The following is a 21,404-nucleotide window of genomic DNA, read 5'->3' as shown; positions in this document are numbered from 1 at the left end:
TTTAAAGTTCCCATTGTAAATTGAATTACTGTAATAATAAGGCTTAAAGAGTTGTGACAATTGATCCCAAGTGTGCTAACTCACAACAGAAAAATGCAAGTAGGGAGGGATTTTAGGTTCAGGAACACCAATTTTAGTTTTGAGATAAATAGAATTCTAAACCTTCTATTGTCTTTATTATCATAGATAATTATGATGAAAAGCTTGACATATTTTGTAGGGTAACCACTGAAAAAGAAAAAACAAACAGGTATGATATCCATCCTTAGCTGAATCTGTGAAGTTCTGAGAAATGGGTAAGAATGGAAAATATTTCTGGGGGTGTTGTCCATTGGACTTTGGGACTACAGGATTTCTCTCATCATCTACAAAACGGACATTAAACTGTTGGAGAGTGTCCAGAGGAGGGCAACGAAGACAGTGAAGGGCCTAGAGGGGAAGACAGATGAGGAGTGGCTGAGGGCACTGGGCCTGTTCAGCCTGGAGAAGAGGAGGCTGAGGGGGGACCTCATCGCAGTATACAACTTCCTCGCGAGGGGGAGTGGAGAGGCAGGTGACCTATTCTCCATAATCACCAGTGACAGGACCCGTGGGAACGGTGTTAAGCTGAGGCAGGGGAAATTTAGGCTGGACATCAGGAAGAGGTTCTTCACTGAGAGGGTGGTCGCACACTGGAACAGGCTCCCCAGGGATGGAGTCACTGCACCAAGCCTGTCTGAATTTAAGAAGCGATTGGACTGTGCACTTAGTCACTTGGTCTAAACTTTTGGGCAGACCTGTGCGGTGCCAGGAGTTGGACTCGATGATCCTTATGGGTCCCTTCCAACTCGGGATATTCTAGGACTCTATGATTCTATGATCATTTTGCTATGACGGGATCTAGTGTGATGGCAGGATTAAGGCTCAGATAAATCTGTAGTGGTTGTAATGAGATTTCAAAATAAAAAATAAAATAGGATTTCCAGATGAATAGTCTAGAGCCCCTTGGTACAATGCACAAACTATGTCAAAATCAATGCCTAAGATGTCGAGGTCATTTTAAAAGCCTTCAGAGCCTGTGTGTATGAGACATTTTCCCGGTGGCCCCGGGTGCGGGAGAGCCTCCCCTTAACCCCAGTGTTTCCAGCACCGCGCCACGGCGGGGCCCAGGACCGGCCCGGGACAGGAGCGGCGGGGCCAGGCGCGGGGGGCCGCGGCCACCACGAGCCCCGTGACCTTGCCGCGGCCACCGAGGGCCACCCGCGGTCGCCACCAACTTCTCAGCGGCGGAGGCAGCAGCAGCGCAAGTTGGCAGCCGCCGGCTGCTCGCCTCGGGCAGCAGCGGGAGGGCGGCCCGCGCTCTTCTGCTGGCGAAGGCAAAAAAAAAAAAAAAAAAAAAAAAGGAAAAAAGAAAAGGGAGGAGGAAGGCGGGGGAACGACAGAACGACAGACAGACGGCGGCCGGCTCCAGGTAAGCGCCGTCCCCTCCCGCTGCCATCAGGGGCAGCGCGGGGAGACCGGGGGCTACTGGGGGATGCATGGGGCTACTGGGGGCTGCTGGGGGCTGGGTTTTTGGTGTTTCGTGGTGTTTGTGGGGGTGGTAACGCTCCGGGAGCGCCTGGAGAGGCTGCGAAGAAGAGGCATCGCTGGGCTGCGTCTCGTCGTGGGGGGGGGACTGAGCTGAGGGGCTCCCGGGGCAGGCAGGGAAGCAGGGGTGATCCGGCCGCAGTTCCTTGCCCTCCTCTCTCGTACTCTGTTCGGGCGGCCAAGTTAAGCAGCGCTGGGGACACGGGAAAGTAGCGAGTGGGAATAAGCGGCGTTATTCACATAGCCGCACTGCTCACTGACGTTAAAGTACATTTCTGACAAGTCAGGTCTGTGCTTCACGCTCGAAGTCGCACGGGCGAGAGAACGAAGTAACACGGCTTTTAATTTGTTGATGCAAAAGACAGTCCTGGAAAATCAGTTAAAATACATCCTTGGCTTTCATCTTTCTGTGATTGTAACTAAAGTCCTTACAGGGAGAGGATTTTGACCACTCACTAGACAGGAGTTTTTCTTTCTGTTTGCAACAGTGTTGTCAGTAAGACAGTTTTTCTTAATTCGGTTCCTGTGGATGCTCATCTCCATCTGTTAAAAAGTCCTTTGTGGACTCTGAAGAGCAGGCAAGGGCTTTTAGAGAAGGACGAAGTAAAAGGGTATTCAAAATATTCCTGCAGCAATACCCAAGGTGATCTACATGATGCTGTTTGGTTGGTACAGATGTACCCGATTCTTAAATGTTGGAGTTTTTGAAAGGAGTGAAACTTTTTTTCAAGAAAATCTGAGCTGACTTTGTGGGCAGCATAGGGAGGAATTACGAATGTGAAAATATGCAGGGTGCATTGACTTACCCGGTATAACTTAACCACCTTTTGTACCTAGCAAAAACCAGATCCGAACAGAGACCTGGAAACACCTGAAGTAAAGGCCATGACTCTTTGTTTACCTTTCCTCACTGAAGAAGTCATGGTCCGGTGTTTCTCATTTTGTTTTTGTTTTTAGCTCCAATTGCTGATATTCCCTTTGAAATTATAAATGTCTCTGTTACAATGTTTGTGAAATGTTACATTGTGGTTGGCAAGAACTGCTTACATGGAGGTAAAACGAACCGGAACTTCACTAGAAATATCCAAATAGCTCCTAAAAGCAATCACTTCACCATTAGAAAGTTTGGTTCCGTAGGTGGTTTGAAATAAACCCTGTTGGAATAGAGACCTGTCAGAATATGTCAAGACAGTAACCAATTTAAGCAAAGCAACAAAACATGCATGGGAATGCTATGAAAATATCCATGGGCTTCAAAATCATGACAAATTTAAAAATATTGATGCAAATCATGAAATAGAAAAACTCATAGCATGTTGTTAATGTCTGGAAGAACAAAATTGTTGTTTTGTGTCCATTTATTGATCTATTCTGTTCAAATAAGGTTTATGGCTAGTATAATGATGAAAGTTTTTAATGAATCATTCAGAATGTACCTCCTTTCTTTGGTTTCTAAAACCTGGGATCAGTCTGTGAGGAATCATATGTGTACTTTTCTCCATAAGCTGAAGATCATTCTCCTGGGAGACTGTAAGCTCCCTGAACTCATACCAGGCCTTTTCCTGGAGTTTATTGATTTCTCCTTCTGGTGAAGATGCTCCAGGACCTTGCTGAGCTCTCTTTTGGGGAAAAGTGAAGCTTTGGGAGAACAGTGAGGGAAATTTCTGTGCTCTCTCCATATCTTGAGGGCCAAAGAGCCTTCATTCACTGCAATGTCTTCCTAGCATCTTCTTTGTTCTCAAACAGCTTTGTGAGCAGTGAAACAGTTGAGGATTTAGAATTGAGCAATAGCTTACAGCAAAATGAATTACTGATGTAGTGTTTTTGATATGACACTTGCTACTGTGTCATGTTGTTTCAACTCATATTTGAGTAATCTCAGGCAGTGAATTTTCTTCAGAAGATTTGTAATGAAGTTGTGGCCTTCTGGAGAACAAGGCAGCACACATGAGTATCAGACGTGCCAGGAAGACAACAAGTCTAGCCATATCCCAGAGCTGTCTTTGTCATTCAGAAGTCTAGGATTCTCAAAGCTTGCTGATGGCCTGATTTATTCCTCTGTTTGGCATCCAGGCTGGCCTCTCAGACCCATGGGTTTGTTTTGCTTCAAGACTGACTACCAGCACTGAAAGGGGAGAATTATAAAAATGAATGAAAGTGATCTTTTCTGGTAGCAGTATTTGAATAGTGAAATATCTGCATTAGAATGAATTAAGAGTCTGGCATTAATTTTTTTATGGATATGGAGATATGGAGATCATCCAGATTTTCATTGCAACCTAAGAGCATTGCTTAGCAGAAATTCTAAGAAGTCAGGAATACTGATCTGTTTGTGAAAAACTCCAAAATCTGGCTTTTCACACATAAAATAATGTACTGTATACTAGGTTCGATAATTCTGATCTTTTTTCAGAATTTTCTCAATTTGGGGTTTCTCTATGTTATTTCTTCCCTTCTGTCCTGAGTATATTTTTTGACCTGGTTTCCTACAGAAATGAAGCTGAAATAATAATGCTGTCCAACTGATAGTTCCTCTCATTGTCCGCCAGTAACTTTTTTTTACCCCGGGGATCAATTTCAACCAATATAAATAGAAGAGTAGAGATTTCAAAGTGATGACATTCTTACAAACCTCAAGACTGCTGGTGACCAGGGAGATAAGAGAGATGATGTTGATGCCCCCACTGAGGGGAGAGCAGTAGCAAGCATTCAGCTTATTAGACATCAGAAAATTCATGTGGGTGCTCCATAGGATGCTGAACATCGTAGCTTTTGCTACTCACAAGGTTGGTGATTATAGTTTTCAATTTCTCTGCTCCTTGGGAGTGCATAGTCTCTAGGAGGTTTTGATCATGCCTTTTCTCCTCCATAGTTGGTTCAAAATAAACTCTTAGCCTGAGATGTTTCTGGTAATGAGATATATGTAAGTGCTGCTGTTGTTCCTCGACTTTATAAACTGACCTGTTGCTTTCCTAACCCATAATTTAATACTTCTCAATACAGGTCGATAGCCGACGGTGCAGTAATTTTCTTTTCTTACCTTGCCTCAGTGCAAACACTTGATTGCTGTGGTCACAATAAAATGTACTTTCTTCCAGTCAGTTTCTCTGAATTGCTTACAAGTTTTTGATTAGGTTGTAATTTGTTTCCTTCCATCACTGCTGTTTCTTCTGCTTACAGCTGAATCCAAACTTTCTCTTCTGCTTTCTCTTCATAGCATGGTGTCGTAACAATGTGTGTGTCATGACAGGAGAAGGATAACAGAGGACAAATATTAAAATGCATCGTGGGTTTATCTAGCAGGGACTTATTATAAATAAATGTTGCTTTTATTGACCTTTAAGTGACGATCATTGTTCTGATAATTTGTTCTGATATATAACTATAGTTAAGAGCTATATTTCTGCGCAATTGCCCATTTTCTCCTTTATGGCCTTTCCAACATCAATACCATCACAATACTTGCCTTTCGTCTCTCTTTTGTTACATTTCTAGAAAATTCCTTTGGGTGCTTTTTAGAAAGTTTTGTTGATATAGTTGATTTGCCAGTCTTCTCCAATTGTAAAAATCGTATCAACTGGACTTACTGCCTGTGCATGAACATATATAAAGTAAACCAACTGAGTAGAGTGCTTAGAGTTAATTTCTTGTCAAATATTCATCTACATTCAATGCAGATGCACTAAGCTCTCCTTTACATATTTTAGAAATCATTTAATTATTATTAAAATCTGCATTCCACACTTGGTACAGAGCATTGTGTTCGTATAGTGATTAAATTTAACTCTATTCTACCAGCTTATATTTTTGAGAGGAGGAAGGAGGCACATAAAAATGCCTTTCTTCTATGGGAGTGAGAATGCATGCTGGTATAACATCTTGCCCTACTTCATCTTCTTGTACTTGCATGGAGACAAACAGCTTTATCCAAACCCTTTTCAAGGATCAGGATCTCCTGGCTCTTGCCTGGCCAAGCCACATGGCACTTCCCGCTCACCTCCTGAGGTGAGACCAGGCACAACCACCCTCTTCTGGTCCTGTCCCAGTTGGTTGAAGAGGCTTCTCCCGCAGCTGCTTCTCACACCCACCCATCACCAGAAGTTACTGCTCTCTCAGAAGCACAGGATGTAGCAGCATATGTAGGTGTTACCCGGTCTGTTTCAGTTAAACTGGATCCGGAGGATCTTAAAAAAAACTTGCCAGTAAAAGTGCTTAACTTGAATCTCTTTGGCAGATCTGGTAGGGTGTGGAAACACCTGGGGTTATGTTGGCAGGTCGGGGAAGGAAGGGCAGTAACATCCTGCAGAGAAAGGGAAACATCCTGAGGGCATTGGCCTGGGTTTGGAGGCCAGGAGGGTAGGTTGGGGTGTGACAGCCAGCAGCTGGGCTCAGAGCAGCCTTTTAGCTTGGTCAGCTGCAGCCAAAGCAGCTCAGCTGACTTCAGCCTAAAAAAAATCCCCTAGTGTCAGTGAGGGGAGGTGATGGTTCTGCTAAATTGGTTGTATTTCTGGTGCATGTGCGAAGATGTGTACCTTGAGCAAGCTTTGAATGTGGAGCTGTGTCAGATGTACCCAGGCTAGGGTGTTTGGACAGGAGGTGTTGCAGCTAACTTGCCACAACACCATTAGTGCTGAATATCTGCAGTAGAAGCTCTCCTGCATGTGCTTTCTTTGATACATAGCACAAATCTTTCCTTGCTAACTTTAGAGATAATGGCAATTCTGTACTAGACTGTGCTGCAAGGATGCAGCTCTTAATTAAAAATCTACAATTTTGCTAGGCTCTCCTTAGGAGGATCCCAGGAAAGCAATAACCGATCAGAAAGCAATTTCTTCTTCCTTTTTTTTTTTTTTTCTGTAATCTGGATTAAGCAGTATTTGCTGCTTATGTAATGTTAGCAACATGCTATCTTCCCCTCTGTTTGCTTTCCCCTTCCTGTCCACATAATGCATCCAAAAGAGGAAGGTGAAGTGGGTTTGTAGCCCATGTTAATGTCTGCAGATCTAAACACACTGATATAGGACAGGGGAATGAATAACTTCTGCTAATTTCTAGCCTTTGTGGGCAAATAGGCCACCTTTTATGAGCCTTTTTATGAACCTTTAGAACTGGTTTGCAACACTGAGAAATCACAAGCTTGTCAATAGGCCCCTGAGCAACCTGAAACTGCTCAGTAATGCCACTGCAGAGTTGTTGAAACGTCCTTGGAAGACATGTTAAATTCAGCACCTCTTGGGTGCAGCTTCCTCCATTTGAAGCTCTGATCCCTACTGTTGGCATTGGATGGAATTGCCATTAAGCACCTCTGTTTCTGTGAAAAGAGGCTAGTAGGTCAACAGAAATAAGTATGGAAGTGAATATCGTTGTAGCACGCAAACCATTTTTATAAGACAAAACCAAATGCCTTCAGATCTCTGGGTTTGGTCTTATGATTATTATTCTTAATGGAGCAAGATGACATGGAGGATACCCTTCACTTTTTGAGATAGTTCTGAATACAAAACACTTAGCAGTACTTGTGTGATAAGTCTTAAGAGAAAAGGAAACAAACAAAAATGAAAATAAGTACAACGAAGGAGGAAATTTCAGTTTGTATGCCCAGAACCCTAGTAGCACTGATTCTTTATAGTTTCAGGACTTTATTGCATTAAAGCTAGTAAATTTTCACCGTGACCTAACATATGCTGAATAGGAAACCTCTTGGAGTTATCTTAGAAGCTCTGTTGATGTGAATATTTTCATATATGCCATAAAAAATACCTGAAATGTATTTCATGATGTTTGTGCCATCATTTGGTGACTGAGACACTAGACAAGCATTAATAAAACTCACGCAACTCTGTATTCTGTCTGAATAATATATTCCCTTTTACTCAGACTTGACATCTCCTTTCAATTCTGTTTTGCCTAGTTTTGAGTCCTGTGCTATTTGTATCCTCTAGCTAAAAACCTCACCCATTGATAATTATGATGTCTTCATTACAAGGTATTTTCTTAGACAGAATCAGAAGCGTTGGCAGCTGTTACATATTTCGTACGAACTAATGAAAGTGGTCTGTCACATACCACTGTGTGATGTCAAGGAGATTATTATTAAGGTGAGTATATGTCCTCCCTCTTCCTCATCAAAAATAGCTATAATTCTTGGGCAATATGTGGTATGCTTTGTTCATAAGTAACTATAAAGTTAGATGTTAGAGTCCTTAATTAAGAGAGTGTCTATTAAATAGTGTTGGCAAGATTTGCTGTGTAGGTATTTTTATGTGGAGAACTTGATCTCTTCTGTTTGTTGTGGACAAGGTTTGGTTAGATATGAACGATAAAGAGAACAGAACTTTGGAAGATGGTCTCTAGAAATTCCGTCTCTGAGTGGACAAGCAGTTCTGAAATTAGTATTTGAAATGTAACTAGAGTTTCCCCCACGAGACCACACAGAAAGATGTGGTTTGCCCAATACCTGAAGTATAACTACATATCTCAGGGCTTAGGCAGTTTTGAATAGCACTGCTAGATTTGGCAGATGGTGTGACAAGATGTTGGGCAATCATATGGCACTTCATTTAAATTTAAATCTAGGGTATAGTGGGAGTGCTGGAGCTTTTCTGCTGCTGTATGAATAAAAATCTGGAGGATTGGCTTTATATATACTGTCCTCGGAAAAAAGGGAAGCCGTGCTGGCATCAAGGAGCAGAACAGAGCTCTGTGTTTCTGTTGCCACTTTTCGAGAGCGAATGGAATGCTCTTACAGAGAAGAACTGTAGTTGGATGATGAGATGACAGGACAGGCACAGCGGTTTGCCTGCAGTCCTGCCTGTAGTAGAGCCTTGCTTGCATGCAGGAACGCAGCTCCACCCCTGAAGCAAGGAGTCGTGGTACTGCAGCTTAAGTTCACAAGGGCTGTCAATGTGATCAAATAAGATGCACTTCCCCCTGGGGGAGAAGCAACAGTACCTAGAGCTGGTAGGACATCAGGAGCACGATGGGTCAGGGCTGGAGCAGTTGCCCTGTGAGGAGATGCTGAGGGACCGGGGCTGGCCCAGCCTGGGAGAGATGGTGGATAGAAAGGAGCTGGGGAGACAAAGGGCCTTGGCTGAATCCAGGGAGGCTCAGAGCGGATTCAGGGAGAAGCTTTCACCCCGTGGGACAGGCTGTCAGGGAAGGCCATGCTGGCACAGTTCTCAGGGTTTCTAGCCCCAGCCCCACACAGCCCTGAGCAGCCCGGCCTGGCTTCAGCGCTGAGCCTGCTGCCACGGCGCTGGGATGGGGACACCCCGAGTGCCCAGCCAAGCATAGCTGTCAGGGATCCTATCATCTGAAGTTCAAAGCTGAGCCTTTGAGAAGTTGCTGTTAAGTTTAAATTACCATCTGTGCATGAAAAAAAAAATGTAATGGGGAAGAGGAACCCTAATTTCCTAGACTAGAAGAAGGCCAATGACAAGTACCTCTAATAAGAAATAACAAATAGGCACTTAAACAGCATAGAGTTTCACAGTCCCTGTCTTTAAGAGATTACATTATCAATATATTTAATATGGCTAAATTCAGTTATGTAAAATAATTTGTAAGCGTGCTGCACGTGCTCTGTTTCAGGCTTCAAGTCTAATTCAGTTAGCTTCTGCCTTTGTTAACCTAAGAGAAGCTTTCTCCAAGGCACCATGTGGTAGTATGAATAGGCAGGGATTTCTGTAAACATGTTTTGCTTAAGTGTTAGCATGTGATATTTATGTTCTGCATTCAGAAATGAAACACTAATCTTTCTTAGAAGATGGCATCACTTGTAATGGCCTGATTTTGAGGCTTTGAAGAAAAAGGTCCCTCAGTAGGGTTAGGTCCTTTGAAATATATTTACTGATTTTCTTCTTGGAAACCTCAAATATTAGAAATTCTACACCACCGTTCTTGTGTTCTCTTTAAGTGTCTTCTCAGAGGAGCTGGAGTGCGGTGAAGCCTCATGATAATGAAGTCTCCAGAGAAGACAGCCACTTGCTAGGCTGTTATTAAGACTGTGGCTTGCTTCTGTTTAGCACATGCATGTGCACACACGGCAAAATAAAAGCAATTGTTTCTAAAACAGACATAGTCTCACTTAAACAAACATAAAACAAAAAGCGCCTTTCAGTGTTGTCAAAGTTGCTTCATAAACAGTGATTGCACATATGTTCCCTGAGTAGTATAAAGGTGTTTGCATTAGCAAGCCAGCGGTGCTTTCAACCACCTCCTCACTTTTCCCCATCATTACTCAGAAATTGTCACTAACAGTGCTTGCTGTTTACAGTGGAGAGCTTAAAAAAAGCTTAAGAAGATGAGTGCATGAGGAATAATTTTTTTTCTTTCCCCTTGAACTTTTATTTGTTTGCTGGAACAGCTAGAATTGTGAAAGGAATTGAACTGAAGAAAAATCCCTCCTGATTACTAATGGATAGTCCTTTTATTGATGTGGTTGTAAACTCTCCACTTGAATGTGGAAGTCTCATAGCAGAGAGCCAGGGTTTGATGCCTTTATGAGGAAGAGGATGATGGTAGCTTTTGCTGTTCTGAATTTGGTAATTTTATCTCTGATAGTTTGAAGAGAGTATACTTGCTCTCCATGCACTTCCTTTTATTAATGGATTATTTCACTTTTGTGTACCTTTGCTCCTTCCAGACTGCCATTACTTAAAGCTAGCTGGAAGTAGCACTTAAAATAGAATAAATTGGATGATGCTTTTCTTGAATAGATTTACCAATAGAGCCAGTGTATTGTTTCTGTTCTAGCAAGTTTTGAAAGTAAAATAAATAAATACTAATTCATAATACTAATTCATTAAACTGTACTGATTATAAAAATAATTCCAAATGGAAGCCTACTTGCTGTAATCACATTTAAGTAGAGACAATTACTTGTTTTGAGTGAACTGTAACAATTCATGCATCTTGCCATGGAAATTGAATGCTATTATAGAAACTCATCTATTTTGATGGAAATAATACAACCTTCAGCTGTATAGTCACTGTGTTAATTAAGTGACTGGTTAATAAGCCGGCCTTTGTAGAGAGTTAAATTATGTCATGCAAAGAAGGAACAAACTCTTTTGGAGCCTTCTTTAGAAAGAATTAGTAATTGGTAAAGCATCTAAAGAGTGTAGAAGGAAGCTGAACGAATGTACCCAGCTGACCTATTTTGCAACTTCACATGGAGTGATATTTGCCTCTTTTCACATCCAAACAATATCAATTAAAACTTTGCACCATAATGATATTGAAAGTTGCGAGTTCCTTAAATTTATGTAAAAATATAGAACTTTAAGTTCTATTGCTTAAAATTAAATACAAGTTTATATTCTGGAAAAAAGTGAAAGATGAGATGCAGAGATGTATTTTTTTTTTTTAAAAAGGGAACTTCCAAAACATAGTTGTTTGCTCAGCTCTTGCCGTAAGTATTTTACTGTGAAAGTTTTCTAAGCACACATTATGAGATGGTCATTCTTTAGTTTTGTATCTTTGCCTTATTTCTGTGCTTTTTTAAAAATAGAATTTTGTTGCCTAGAACTTAGAAAGTACGTAAGATTAGAGCTGAATCAAAGCATATTCAAAAAAAAAAAAAAAGACAATTCTGATTTTGGACTGTGCAGGCATTACCCCCGCTCCCTCTCCACCCTCTGATTCTGTGTTTTGTTTGCATTTGATTAAAGCCATCAAAAAGATAGAACTTCCAGTCCGGGCTTTTCTGCAGCCTGCCTCTGTCAGGGTAGGAATGAATGCATTTGTTCCTGCACTATACCTGGCTGAGAACTGGAGAACAGAGATAACAGCTGGTACTGTAGTCTGTGGAGTGGAGGACACTTCCTGTGATCTCAGTTTCCTTGTTAAGGCTTTCCAATGGCGGTATTTCGTAGAAGAAGAAAAGTGGGGCTGACAGGTTTAGCTACCATCTGATGTGAGTCAAAGTTTATGTATAAATGGCAGCTGATCTGTCGTGTCTGTGATGAGTGAGGCAGCCCAGCAATTTAGGCTTGGAAGACAAGGAGAGCCCAGAAAAGGTAAGGTGTAATTACCATTTGAAATTGAACTTCTCTTATTTGTTCGAGTGTCTTAGCAGGAACTACGAGTTCTCATATAAGAACATATAACTAATGCAAGTGTTCAATGAAGGAGTAATAGGTCTGATGGTGAATTAGAAGGTGTAAGTGTTGTTAAGAGGGATGAACACAGGGGAAAGATATTTAATCACATTGTCCTTGTGAGAGGAAGAATTGTGTTGCTGAGGTGCAAGACACCCAATCTCTTGGTGAGAAGGTTGTAAGCAGGTTGATAAGGTCATGACTTTGTATTTGAACCACATTTCACAGTGTAAAAGAGGGGTTCAAATTTCAAAGTAACCATTACAAACCACACAGGAGCTGAGCTGGCAGGTGCATCTGGCTCTGCTCCTCTCCATGGCATTCTAAGCTGCTCCATCAGAAAATGGGCCAATCTAGACAGCTGAACAAAATATGTGCAGAGTAAGACCTAGCGCTGATTTTTCTGGTATCCATGTTGACCTGTCCTATATTTTTCGGCAGAGACCTTGATAGGAGCAGAAGGAGACACATGCTCTTTGTTGGAGACCTTTTTAAGGTTTGATCTTGCAAGAGAGAGTGTAGGGCATGTATCCTCATGTTCAGAAACATGAAGATATATGGATGATCACTAAATGGGATGTGATGAGGGGGAAGATGCTAAGTCTAAGGTAGTGTGGGAACTAAAAACAGCTTGATGTTTTGGGATCTGCACTTGCAGAGTTCCAGCAGATAGCACAGCGAGCACCTAAGCTGTGAGCAGTTGGAGTTGTTCTGGGATTGTTCAGAGAAGCAAATTCTGTAGGGAGAGTAAAAAAAAAAACACCTTAAGCTGAGTAAGGAATATTAAGGCATGGCTATGTCTGGTGTCAGTGTGTGTGAGTTTCAAAACTTGTTAAGAAAATAAGCATATGGACTTCAGTGTCTAAAAGGCACATAGGCTTTTTTGAGTGAGGAACATAGCAGACAATCCTTTTCCATTTTACATTTCTTCAGAAAGTGTCTTCACACATTTTCTTGTATATTTATGTCTCTGAATTTAGGGAGGGAGGGAGGGAGGGTGAGGAGGAAGGGAAGCTGAGGAGACAAGCAATGTTGGATTTTGATGGAGATTAGCACCAGTTTGTTTGCAAATGGAAGTGCAGAAGAGCTGCAGTGATGTGTTATATTGTTAATTATGTTTCAGTGGAAAAGCTGCCACTCAGGAGAAAGAGGCATTTCCAGTGACAACTCTGGAACTGGAGCTCCAGCCTGCATGAACATGGTGCTTAGTATTTGTTGTTGAACTGTGACATCTGAAATAATACTGCTCTAGATAAAAATAGAACTTAACTGTGCTAAATGGCCAACAAACACTTATTGAGACTCCAATTTCAATGTTTAAACTAAACAAAATAGTAGGGTGTTGGGGGAATGAATTCTGTAGCTTTTACCTTCTAGAGGAAATTGTTCCCTCATTTTCTAAATTAGAGGAACAAAAATATTTGGTCATAAATTGCATGAAAATAGCACATAATTTTCCTGCACGTCTCATCTGGGGCACTGAGTCTGTGGGACGTTCATTTGAAGCAAAGCAGCCGGGGGCAGAGCACACAGGAGTAGGACGCAGAGCTGGGGTGACTGGCCAGCCGGTGACTTGGAAAACGAGATCTGCAAAGCATGGAAAGGGCGTGAGGAACGGTTGCTTTGTGCTGTGTGGCCTTGTGGATTTCTGCATGTGGTGACTTTGACTGGCATCAGTTATGTAGAGCAGAGAAGTGAGGAAATGTTGGGCTCGTGTGATGTGGTGGGAGCATTTTGCAGGAACAAAACTCCCCCAAAACCTCGGCTCGTTCTCTGAGGCCTGTGAAGGTGTCTGTTCATCACAGTGAAGCGCGGGTGGACGCCTGCTTTGGTGCTGTGGTGGCTTTGCATGACGTCCTGGCACCGCTTCTGCCCGGGGAGCCCAGGGACAGCTCTGCCACCAGCTGCCAGGGGCACCGCGGCCTTGTGTGGGCGCAGGGGCAGAGCAGGCCGAGGACTTCAGCTGCCCTGAGCACAGTGTGTTGCCCCCTCTGAGGAGAGTTATGTGTACTGTCTGCATCACTCTTGTAGATGGTTTGTTTTCCTTGTGTTTATTCTGTCAACACACTCCTTTGAGGAGGACAAACGGCAAACATGAGTGCTGGAACAGGAGCAGCAGTCACTGCGGGTTTTAGAGCCAGGGTGGGCAGGTTGAATCCAGCGAGACCTTGCAAATGCTTCCCTCCCCCACTGAGGAGGGTGCTGGCTGACAAAATGGAGGTGTGGTGGCAACACCAGTTGCACCCAGTTGTAAACATGTAGTTCAGGAGCTATGGCAGGTGTCCCGATTCAGGTTATTTTCTTCCTTCAAGGTAGAAGGCACTTTCAGTAGTCTTTGATATCCTGGATCTCTCTGTCCTCCTTTTAAAAATGAATGGGTGCTATAAAAATACCAGGGCTAGGATGTTTCCTCTGGTCATAAATTTCCCACAGAAAGATAGCTCCATCTTTAAAAACTTCATGCTGGATCTGGTGCCGAAGCTTGGGTTTAATAGGATTTATTAAAGGACCTTCACTTTAGAAGAAGTCTGCATGAAATTGTACTGATTTTCTACTGAATTATAATACTATTCTATATTATATTATTATATATATTATATATTGTTATAATACTACTGAATTATGCTTCTGCTTTGGTAGCAAACATTACCTTATTCTCTTCTCCATAGCTCAGGAACAGCTCTGGTGTTACACTGTACCACTTTTTGGACAGGAAATGTAATGAAATATTGTACGTATTGCAAAGTGAGTCTGCATAAGCAGGAAATAAATCTGTAATCAAACATGGAAATCTGTAGGAAAGGTGATTTTTAGTTAGATGTACCTGCCTTTTCCCATCTGCTAACTTGCTGTTTTAATGGCTCTGGGGAGTCACAGATTTGTTATGAGTCTTTGCCTTGAACCAGCAGTGCCTTTTCAGATCATGGAGGAATTGTACTGGACTTTATATTCATGGGTAGCTCAGGCTTTAAAAAACCACCACCACGAACCACTAGCAACAAAACAGATGAAAAGAGCTTCTCAGGGTTTAGGCTGTAGCACCTCACAGATGGCCCCACACTGTGGTTTGGCAGTGGGGCCCCTCTGGTGGTTATGGGGCATCCTGCATAGGGAGCAGCCCCCCCAGCTGGAGGTCAGCATTCAGCTGGGGGAGCTGTGAAGCAGGGGTACGTTTTCTCATAGACCTCCAGCTTATCCTCACTGGCTCCACCACAGCACCTGGAGGACTGCACAGCCAGAACTTTTGCATTTACCTGTTTGCCTCAAAACATATATTTTTTTTCCGTTTTTAAATGATGGAGAAGGAAAACAGAGGCCAGCAGTATGTGTTTAGTCTCAAGGAAGAGCATTGGCAATGCTTGTGCAGGCCTGAGATCCTGTAAAGCAGAATACAAGAAAACGTGCATGCTCACCAAGAAATTTCAAGTTGTCCTCTAATCTATAATAATCCTGAGAATAAACATTACTTTAAGTTGTAAGACAAAGCCTTTAAAATGCAGAACAGAAAACAGTGTCACCAGGAAAGTTTACGGAAAGACAAAGGAGTTTGTTTTCTTTAAGGAGGCAAATGAGTGATGTCCTCTGGATTCAGTTGTGCCAAGCAGATGATAACGGAAAATCATTATTTGTGAAAAAGTTTATGGGCATGCCTGCATTGCTACGCACGAATATTTTTCACCCCAAATAACCCCAAAAGGAAGTTGGCTGAATACACAGACTCCTGAGGACTGGGCCATGCTTAGAATCATAGAATCATTAAGGTTGGAAAAGACCTTCAAGACCATCTGGCCCAACCATCCCCCTACCACCAATGTTACCCACTAAACCATGTCCCTAAGCACCAGGTCCAACCTTTCCTTGAACACCCCCAGGGACAGTGACTCCACCACCTCCCTGGGCAACCCGTTCCAATGCCTGACTCATAATTCTGTGAGATCTAGCCTACCTATTGCAGCTGACATCAAAGTGAGGACAGGTTCCTCAGGGCTTTCTGTTTGAGCCCTGAAAATCTCCTAAGGACAGAGCTTCCACAGCCTCTCTGAGCCCCATTTCCAGGACTTGACCACTCTCACTATAAATCTTTTCTTCCTCTGCCCAAACCAAGTTTCCTTGTTGTGACTGAGCGACTCTGAGAAGAGCCGGGATCTCTTTTTAGTAGGCCTGTGGAGGTGGTGGAGGACAGCCATGGCAGTCCCTCCTTGGCCTTGTCATCTCCAGGCTGAATGGTTCCACTTCCCCCAGCCTCCCCTCGCATATCTTGTGCTCCAGCTCCCTAAATCGCTCCGTGGCCCCCTAGCAGGCTCCCCTCCTCTGCAGCGTGCTGGTGCTGGGGCTGCAGCTGGACCTCACCAGTGCTGACTTATGAGATGTCTTCTTAAATCATGTCTGCTATAAGTGCCCTATTAAGAGCAGAGTGGACTGCATAAACATGAATATATTCTTTTCGTTGCTGTGCATAGCTGAGAGATGGACCAGGAATAATAAGCTAGTGAATTAAAATCAGAATTATGTTCACTTACAGGCTGCTAAAAGCTGAATAAGTAGTCTCCTGTCATACATAAACCATATACACAGAGGATGGAAAAGCAAAAATACCATTAGGATGCCTGAGGTTTGGTTTCATAGCACACTGAATCCAGAGGTGACCTTTAGTTATAATCAATGTGATATCCTTGGATATACAGTGTGCCAAGGCTTCCTTCCCTTAGTTTATCTGAGGTTTGATCTCAGTGATACCTGATGCAGAATAATGTGCTGTCAGCCAGCCTGCTCGGATGAAAGAAATGCTGGCAGACATGGTCCTAGAGCCGGCACGACAGAGACCCTCGTGCTAACAAACATGGTCAGGTTTTGTGCAGAACAGCATGGATGGGAGAAAGGGAGGAGGATGAGCACTGTTAAAGTGGCATGAAACTGGGGAGGGAAAATCTGTGTCTGAGGTGAGGCAGTATGGTGCATGCAGTGGTCATTCTGGACACAGGATGGTAGCTTTCAAACACGCTTGCTTCTCTTTAGGCTTGTCATCCTCCTGCTGTTAACATCAGCTATGCTTTGGTTGTGGTTGTTGTTACTGCTACTTGAAAATACAAATACTGTGTTTTCATGAGAGGTTAAATTGCATTCTTCTACTGACAGCAGCAAGAATTTTTGCTGGGGGGATTGCAATGCAATCCGTTCTGTGGATGGGGTATGAAGAGAGTAGGGCTGGGGTTTAATGATTTCTGCTTTCTCTCTTGTGCTCTTTGCAGAGATGCTGTTGTTCAGGGGAGAGCTAAGAGGCGCAGCCCTAACCCTCAGGGAACACCTTGAGCTGCATCTTTGTGTGGTCTGCACGTTGCAAGAACAAAACCTGAAGAAAACCTTCTTCTGTTGTTCTCCTCTGCCTCCTTAGGGATCAGATGTGATTTATGGTCTTTCCCTGGGGCTCCCTGCACCTCACCTCCAAAAGCCATTCATTCAGCCTTTGGCAAGCCCTGGTGGGGCAGCAGATTGCTTCAGCCGAACATTGATAAGCAGCCATACAAGCTGTAGCTAAAGGTGGCTCTGGGCTTCTGGCATCCTTTTCCTTCTAATCACGTTTTTTTGGTTTTTTTTTAAAGAGGTATTTCGTTTTGGAACTGCTGACTTCGGCGCTCACATCTATGCTGATAGCTTTATTTATGCAGATGCAGCACATAAATTGTCATGTCCTGACTGCCCAGTGTCAGGGATGTCTCTGTAGACAGGAGAGCAGGTGTTATTTCTTTGAGGCATTTGACTTTTAAATTTCCTCGGTATCACCTTGCTTGAAAGAACACCGCTTTAGGAATTGATTTCTCCAGTTGCTGCCCTTTCAGAAGGACAACCTGCAGTACTCCAGGCTGCCTCTGCAGCCACCAGTGGAGAGTGGCAGGGCTTCAGGGACGATCAAAATGGAAAAACCTGTGTGTTCATCTCTCTGTATGCTGCAAAGCTTCCATTTTAACATTTGAGTAGAGTTCAGCACAAGTGGAGGAGTCACACAACTTCAATAGGAAGACAAAATTGATAATCTTTATATTCTTTTCTGATTGAGCTTTTTCAGTCTTTAGAGCACTTTCGCATTCTTTCAGTTTCTTTGAAATCTAAAACTAAACTGAATGAACAGTTTATAGGGTCTTTTCCCATTTTCATTTGAAAACAAAATGCCTTATTAGCCCAAAATACCCTTGTAATTTTCCACTTCCAGATTCTGCTTTATGCCTCTCCAGAATCAGCAGACCCATTTGACTTTTCCTTGCTACAGGAGGAAATTCCCATCTGGAGACTGCTGTAAGGCTGGTTGGGGAAGGTCTTGTACACCAACTTCTGGAGGTGGAAATCAAAACTGCAAATGTTTTTTGTGATCTTCTCTTCATTACAAATGTGATGTTCTGCCTAGCCACAGCACCAGGCTGCCAACACCAAACTAGAAACCTCTGTGTGCCGTGCTGTGCCATGCTTGGGTGTCCAGAAAGAAATGGATTTGTCTAAATTGATGTTGACTGAATGATTTGGATGTCTCTGGTGTGGAAGGGGAGGGAAGTTTTCCATTTGCTTTGAAGTGACAAAATGGGAATTTCATTTGTAAGTTGTTTTGTTTGTTTGTTTTTTAATTTTCATGTTTTCCTGCAGAGTACAGGAACAGTTGTACTGGATCAGGTTGAATGACTATGTAGTGTACAGTGTCTTGCCTCTGACAGAGGTCAAAAACAAATGGACTGGAAAAAGACTATCAGCACACAACAGTACTTCCCCCTCTATATTCTCCATTCCTACAGTGCTCAACAGCTCATGGTTACTTGAGCCAGATATGGTATCTTTGTGTTTAGTAGCTGTTGATAGGTTTTGCTCTCTTTATCTCTTTCTCTCGACCTTCTCAGCATTATTAATTACATCCTGGACCCCTCAATCATCTCTTTAGATTGAATCCAGTTTTCAGGTCCAGGACAGATTTGCCTCAGACATCCAGACATTGCTCCATAATGACACCTGCATGACACCAAGCAAGTTTGGTTCTGGAAACAATCGAGATTTGTTGCTTATTGATCCTGTGGATATCCGAAATGCTAAGATCATGTGCAATGGAAAGCAAGCCATATGTCTGTGGAGGTGTGGGAATTTTCGGTGTTGGTTTTTGAAAGAGATCCTGGCCAAAGATCAAGAGATTCAGAACGATAACCTCAGTCTTTTCAAAGCCAAGCCTCACTGCTGCCAGATTCATATTACTTTTCATGGCACTGCTATCTCCTTGATGCCATCTGCCAACTGTTATAATTATCTCCTTGTCACTAGCCTAGCCGTCACCACTGCTTTCTTGTCCACTCCAGGTGTGCAGGTACATGGCTGGTACTTCACAGGGTAAGCAGTTTTGGAGGCAGGAGCACTGCCTCTCAGCACACAAAGAAGTACTGAGGTGAGGTGGGCTGTTACGCACAGTGACCAGCCTTCAGGTGATCTAGCTGCTCTTTTGATTTCAGAAGATGTGCATTCAGACACCCCAGAGGAATAGAGTGAAACAGGATGTCGTCACAGCTCTGGAAGAAACCGAAATAATCCTGATGATTTCTAAGATCTTATTGAGCAGGAGTGTAGAGCTCCTTAATGTTGCATTTGAAGAGCAGAAGAAACTGTACGTTTAACAAAAACTTCTAAACTTACATCATTGAAATCAAGCCTAACTAGAGTAGATGATTTTTACATTGTGTCATTCAGCCTAAGTTTGTAGAGCCCCCACATGAGAAGTGCAAATACTCAGCAGGTCTGCAAATCAGTAATTCAGTAAGTGCTTACAGTCAGATTTTTTAAAGGAAGGATGCTTACTGAGGCCTCTTTGCTGTAGAGTGACTTGTTTTTGAAAATTAGTTTTCTGTTGCTGAAAACAACCTTTTTCAGGGTGCTCGTTCCTGAATGCTGCAAACAGATTTTAAATATCTCAAGAGTTTAAAATACTTACGAGTAAGTAGTAGTAACACAAGGTATTAAAATGTTTTTTTTTCTCTCTGCAGCTGTGAAATTTGTTTTGAAGCAGTAGAGTGCTCTTTGCTTACGCAAGTAACTAGTAGAGGAAGGAGCCACAACTGTAAGTGGATGTGGCTTAAGCATAAGATTAACCTATCGATCAGCTGTAGACATTTTTGTTAAGACTTGATAAAAGCAGAACTCACGAAATACATTTTTCCCCTTATTTCACTGTAGATAATGGTCATGACACAAGCTGTGTAGCTTAATAATTTACAACATGAGATCAGAAATTGAATTAACCTCTTTTATCTGTTCTGATGCAGAGCCCACATATCTCTGTCTGGAAATGGTAAAAATGTGGAAATTGATAAGCTGCATACATTTTTGAAAGATAAACTTCTAAAATGTGGGTTTACAGTGTGGAAATCAGGCCTGCCGATATCCTTCACGTTCAGCGTAGGCTGCATGGGGAGGAATAAGTAGTTGTGCATCTTCTCAAGGTTCAGAGATGTCCTGAAGGCAGAACTCTGCTGCTGGTCCAAGCCTATACAACAGCCCTCTCTTTGAGCCCTATCCTGACTGAGATCCTGGAAAGTCTCTCCCTTCAGACTTCAGTGTGAGTTGGATCAGGTACTCAACCCATGTTAACTTCATATCTTTATTTCTTTAATATAGAAACCTTCCCCTCTTCCCCCTTATTTCTTTCCGTCTTTCCCTCTTTCCCTCTTTCCTTCTTTTTTTTTTTTCTCTTCAAAGCCTCCATGGACTGTGTAAGCACACCACTGAAGTTTGCAACACTGACATCCAGGTCAATGTAATTACACTGCGCCATGCAGGAATTGTGATAAAGGGTTTTTGCATTGGAGAGACCATGTATAAACTTCTCACTGAAAAAATGGTGGAATCTCTAAAACTGCTCTGCATGCATGTTAAAGATGTTCTGTAAAAGCACTGCACAGACTAAACCTACGCCATATTTCCATATTTTAGAGGAAAGAGCAAGTTGTCCTCTTGTGGCCAAATAGATGCTGTACTTGCTTTCATGCGAGCAGACAGGAAGCCTTCAAAAGCTCTGTCCCTAGGCTGAAGTTCTGGTCCCTCACCTGCTGCAGGGCTTTACCTGGCCAGCAAGCCTGTAGCCTTCCTTAGCTGGCATAAAATGCCTTTTGGCAGAGACCAGCACTTTGGAGGCTGTCTCCTAAGAAAGATGCAATCTAACCCAAACACAGAATGAGCCAAATGATAGGTATGTTGGGAGCCGAACTGTAGGGGCCTCACTAAGAAGCACTTCATTAGCCTATTGTCTATCGGCCAGATCTTTCTGTGTGTGATGGGACAGACCCGTCTCCTCTGGGTTACTTTCTCCAGTCCACGATCTGGACAAGGAGTGGGTGCATGTGTTTGGAGTTGCCTTCACCCCTTCTTTCAAAAGAAGACAGAGTTAGGAGTGGAGATGCTTTTGCTGGGCTAGTTTGGTTCTGATTCATTCTCAAAACAGAGCATGCACTAAAATCATAAGAGCAGCTGTAATATGCCATGTCTTCTTTTGTTGCCATGTCAGTAACCTTTTACATTTTATCTTGAGAATGATTGTGAAAGGCCAGGCTACCTCAGGAAAACAGTGGCAGGTGAGTGTCTGGAGAGTGCACTGACATTTGTCATGACTTTCCATGATGCGTGAATCAGACATCTGGGTCCTCAAAGCTACGCTCCAAGTATTTGTCATTTAGCACATTCAAATCCCCCGGAAGTTCCATTTTACTCTGAATAGGTCAA

The 21,404-nt window shown here is 42.8% G+C and overlaps 1 protein-coding gene across 10 annotated transcripts in view; it reads left to right on the top strand.

The window, feature by feature from the left end:
- Positions 1–1,133: 1,133 nt before the first annotated feature.
- Positions 1,134–21,404, top strand: part of PKIB (cAMP-dependent protein kinase inhibitor beta) — a 55,013-nt gene continuing 34,742 nt past the window's right edge. For 4 of the 10 annotated variants that reach the window (XM_048065569.2, XM_048065570.2, XM_066994351.1 and 1 more), the window contains exon 1: positions 1,135–1,450. The gene's annotated coding sequence lies outside the window, so the exon portion shown is untranslated. Of the gene's footprint in view, positions 1,451–3,173; positions 3,199–21,404 lie in introns of those variants that run through there. The other 6 variants (XM_066994353.1, XM_066994352.1, XM_066994349.1 and 3 more) reach the window with 5 other exon arrangements.

The sequence above is a fragment of the Anser cygnoides genome, chromosome 3, assembly GCF_040182565.1.
Source record: "Anser cygnoides isolate HZ-2024a breed goose chromosome 3, Taihu_goose_T2T_genome, whole genome shotgun sequence".
NCBI lineage: Eukaryota > Metazoa > Chordata > Aves > Anseriformes > Anatidae > Anser > Anser cygnoides.
Note: the sequence above shows the minus strand (reverse complement) of the source record. Positions and strands in the feature narration are given on the sequence as shown.